Below are 5,244 nucleotides of genomic sequence, written 5' to 3' on the forward strand. Positions count from 1 at the left end.
GGAGCTCCCATGTCGCACAGGATCGGGCGTGACCGGCGCGTCGCTCCAGTGCATCGAGGACAAGACCGCTCCGTCGACCATGCCACCACAGTGACAAGCTATAGGGCTCAGACATGCCGCCTCCGCTCACAAAATGCCACATAGCAAATCCATGTACCACCCCCACACCTCCCTTCAACTATAAAAGGGAGTGATCAAGGTCGCTTCTAGGGGGACGAACACTCACGGGGAGACTCAAAAAATAGACTCCACACACGTGCAAGCAATGCACAACGCTCTGTAACACACACACGCTCCCACACTGCAAGTGTCACACCCAATTTTAAGGATAAAATCGAGTGCACATCATATGTATGCTAGGATCAATTATTCATACATATAACAATGTCATGATAGTATCACTGCATTGTTCAAAACTTAAACGTTAAACTTCATTACAAAATGACCAGTGGGTCTGAAAGAAAATTACATAAACTTTATTCAAACTCTAGTGGAAAGGACTCCATCTTCATAGGAATGTCGACCGGGGGCAGCACCAGCCTAGTACACGTCATTAGGGTCGAAGGCACCATCTTCAATGTACTCCTCTTCGCCATCTCTAGGGCCTGGGTGGGGTAGCAGGGGGACAAAGAGGAAGGGTGAGTATATCGAAATGTACTCCGCAAGTGTGGGAAAATATGGTATGAGGCTTATAACAAGGATAGGCTTATAGAGGTTAAGATCGGCACTTAAGCAACACACCTATTACCTTAAACCTTAAGCACCTATTTAACTAGGTGAGATCTTCCTTCTCCTCAGAGAACCACTGAAACCAACACTCGGATCCCATCTGAGCACCCCACCTGGATTTCATCCAAGCAAACCAACACTTGGATTCCATCCAAGCCTTCCAACTGAACCAGAGCCATCTAATCAAGAAGAAGTCCAGGTCGCTCTTGACCGTGAGCACGGCTGATATATCAGTTTTACACTCTGCAGAGGTTGCACACTTTCACCACGAGTCATGTTTCTCCATCACGCTTCACACTACCTAGGTGCTCAGCGAGGTCACACTACAAGGCCTTTACAAAGTCCCTCCAAGTCTGTTTTACACCTTCACTAAGGTTTCTAACCGCTAACAGTGGGTACCAACACCACTGCAGAAGCTCCCTCTTGTGCCACACAAACCGACCCGATGTAGCATAACTTAGAGGAAACTAATTACTTGGCCAAGGCCAGAGCCATATAGCCCTCGAGGTTGCGCTGTTAAGCCGGGTTACTTGTCCATGAACCAGTCCTTAGAATCCAAGCAGGAACGAGCACAATCCATTCCACCAATTCCAACAACCCACCAGAAATTATTTACCCAAAATTTGGCACACACCACCACCAAAACCAACCATCCTGCCGGATTCCTATTCACCAGGTTGCTATAAACATTACCAACCCAAGTTGCATAAATCATTAATCAATATTAAATGATAACCTTTCCAACCCAAGACTGCAAGCTAAGCAAGACAGCTACCCAACCAACCCAGGTTACAAGGATAATAACATCAAGTTCTAGTAAACCCTAACATAGAATTCAAATTATGACTCAGCATGCAACTAATGGTCTAACTAAACTAACTCAAAGTAAAACAAAAGTAGGAGCAAGTATGGTCAAGGACACTTGCCTTCGAACTAGTTCGGATCAGAGGTGTCGAATTCCTGGTCCTAGAAGTTCACGGTGTCGGCACCTTCCGCGCACAAACAACAAGCATGGGCCCACAAAACAATTAAATAACAGTACACCATAGCATATTAAAAGTTTATAATACCTATACTAAACAGTAGTACTCGTCGCTACGATCGCGTGGATAAAAAGAACATGAAAAACGGAGTTGAAACGAAGAAGTTACGGCCTCCCGAAGACCAGGGACTAATCTGCGAAACCAGAAAATATTTATTTGCAATCGGGTGCTTCTTCTTCCTTGGGTCGGGTACTGTAGCTATGCGCGTGCTACAGTGCCGACAGAGGCCTGGGCGGCTGGGAGACCAGCAGAAGAGCACAGGGAGGAGAGGGGGTGGCCGCAAGGGCAAGGCTGGGCCGTCCAGGGAGCTGGCTTGGCTGACCATGGGGTTGGCTTGGCCGGCCAGAGGGAAGGCAAGGCCGGCTGCCAGCAAACACAGAGAAGAAGGTAGCAATGGAGATAGTTCACTGGACAACAAAAAAGAGATGGAAACAGGTCAATCGGTGATGGATTCATGTAATAGGATATACCACGACGTAGAGAACGAAGAGATCTACCTCTGGGTGGTGGTGGTTGTCGCCAGAACGTGACGGTTTTCCTAGAAAAGCTCGCCGGCAATTCGCCGAAAACCTAGCCTCTTCCGAACTTCGGCGTCTGATCTAGGAGGCTACGGGTGGCGGCTGTAGAAACGGGCTGTACTTCTAGAACCCTTGCGTCGAGAGGAACATCGGCATATATATAGTCCTAGGGTTTGGAAAAGTTTCGGAATTTCTTAATTTCAGGATTTATTTCCTGTTTAAAAATAATTCCAGAAAATTCCTGAAATTATATTTAAGCCACGAAAAATCACAGAAATTAGGGAAAATTCTGAGAATTTCCGGAGGTAGATATGAACATGATAGATCAAAATATGGAGTTTGGAGCTCATGAAAAGGTTATTGGAAGGTTTCAATAAAAAGATTAAGCTATGGGAAAAAGGAATTTAATTCCCGGAAAAGCGAGAAAAATTCCCGGGAGACTCGAAACGACTCCTAAACGTGTTTTGAAACTTATCACATCATAAAACCAAGATGCAAACAGGATGAATGCAACAAAACAATTAAAGCCTATGTTGAATTAAGTTTTAATTGTAAATAGTTTTTCCTCCAACTACAAATTTGGTCATATCTCTACCTTAGTTCTATAAAAATTTAGAAACTTGTGAAAGTTAAAAAGTTTGGGTGTTACAGCAAGAGATCAATATCTCAAGCAACCCCTGCTGCTCCACGCAGAGACCTAGGACTAGCTCCCTCTCTCGCCCAGCTTGTAAACCCCAACTACAAGCACCTCGGTGCAAGGAATATAAGATCGCTCTCTCAGACCGGACGTAGGGTACCTATTGCCTGAACTAGTATAAACCTTGTGTCTCTTTGCATCATCATCCAGGATTAGGGGCACGTAGTACACTTTCACTAGCCGGTTGAGGGTCCGCCGGTCCAAAACACCGACATGACGAAGCTAAAAAAAAAGGAATTATGTTGTTTGACACTTTTCAATAGGGTTTCCTATTTATGCTATTTTAGGCCCTACTGACTTGTCGTTTTTGTGTAGGATATTATACTTGTTCAAATGATGTGAAATTTATACAGTAGTGTATTGATGACATTTATAAGCTACTATAATTTTTGTGGAATTTTCTATACACTTTGGCTATGTGTTTATTATTTAACCTAATTATCTAAATAAATTAATAAAGGCATGAAAAGAATTTATTTAGGAATTGCCACTATGTTTTCTAGTGTTCATTTGATGTATGTTAACTATTGGTAACATTGGTAGTGCTCAAAGTACTATTCTTGTATGTAGTAAAATATTATTTTCATTATAATTCACTTATAGCGAATTTTTGGACAGATTTTAGAGTTAAGCAAATTAACTGGTGAAGATGATGTTTGCTTTGAATCTTATCTATAACAAAGTTGTAGATAACTCACATAACTATCTTGTGTTAAATTTTCATGGCATTTGGCCAAATAGTTTATGAGTTATGCCTATTCAAAGTTGGTCTTAAGAAATTATAGCTCTTTGGAATTTCTGGACTAGATTTGATAAATGTGCTAGTTTGACCTTGTTAACATGAGAATCATGCTGAGATGTTTAAATATGAATTGTAGACAATTTCATAAGATTTCCATATTATCTTATTTCATGTCTTTTGTATTAGTACAACTCCAGTTATGAGTTAAACTAGCAGCTGTTGTCTGCAGCCTTGAATATGTCAATGCAGTGAATGACTTGTTTGCTTTATATGAGTTGATGTGATGGTTTAGATGCTTAGGCTAATTAAGATAAATTGATAGTTACAGGTGTTAGATTTCTTACTGAAGATGAACAACTTTATCTTAGGTTGTTAGAGCTTGGTGAGTGTGTAGTTCTTGTTTTCTAAAAGAGATATGCACCTACTCAGTAAAATAGATGTTAATCTTGTATCATCGTGTCATTCATGTGTCCATCTATAAATGGTTGTACATTTCATCATCATCTTCCATCTCTTGTGCATGCATGACTCTTATTCTATGCATATGCATGAAATAGATGTTCTGGAGGGAGTCACGCTTCTAGAATTCAAGCAAGGACTTCTGAAGGAGCAGCAGCAAGCTCAGGAGATGGAGGTGTAGGCCCCAGAAGAAGGAGCCAACGAAAAAGAAGTTCTTGAGTATCCTGATCACCAACCATCCTCTTTTCTAAAAGGCAAGCCCCAAAGCATTCTAAGTCTCCTATGTTTTGAAAATGATTACTTTGAGTATCTTTATATGTTTGATGCATTAAGTGATAGGAACTGGATGCAAACACTTGTTGCATATATATCTATTCCTTGTCCAGCAAATGTACCCTAAATCCTATTTAGGTCCATGAGTGAATCAAAGCTTAGCCTTGCTTAGACTGGTAAAGTCAGGTGATTTCCTGTCACCTGCAAGTTAGGGTGATGCCTAGTCACGTTTGGCTATATTTGCTATCATGGAAAATAACCATGTGTTAATAATAAATTGAGACCAGGCAGGATGTCGATAGAGAAGCAACAAGGCAAGGAGGTCTTGGGTGTGGATCTATCCTCGTCTATGTCGGTTAAGGACCGATTCGCTATATGTCCTCATGTCATGTTGAATGCATGCCTATCATTTAGTTGGCCGGATAACTCATTCCGACCGCAAAGCCAAGTAGCTCAACTCAGGCCAAAGGGCCAGGAAGTAAAAGTGTGCACTCTAGCTGTAGTAAGGATGTGCAAGGAGCCATTGGCGTAAGTCCAAAGGTGAGATTGACCACCTGGCAGAGTGGATTCCCTAAGAGTGTGGCGCTACATGAAACCGTGAATTTATTCCTGTATTGTACCAGAGGTGACCCGAGGCAACCATTGATCAAGTTGATTGGGTTTGTGTTAGGAATAATTTCCCAGCTGGGTAGGAATCGATTCGAATCGCTGTCTCTCTCGGATAGTGAGAACTTGACTGAGTAGCGACAACATAGATACACTTAATTGAACTTGATGGTTATA

This window comes from Miscanthus floridulus, chromosome 6 (assembly GCF_019320115.1).
Source record: "Miscanthus floridulus cultivar M001 chromosome 6, ASM1932011v1, whole genome shotgun sequence".
Classification (NCBI taxonomy): domain Eukaryota; kingdom Viridiplantae; phylum Streptophyta; class Magnoliopsida; order Poales; family Poaceae; genus Miscanthus; species Miscanthus floridulus.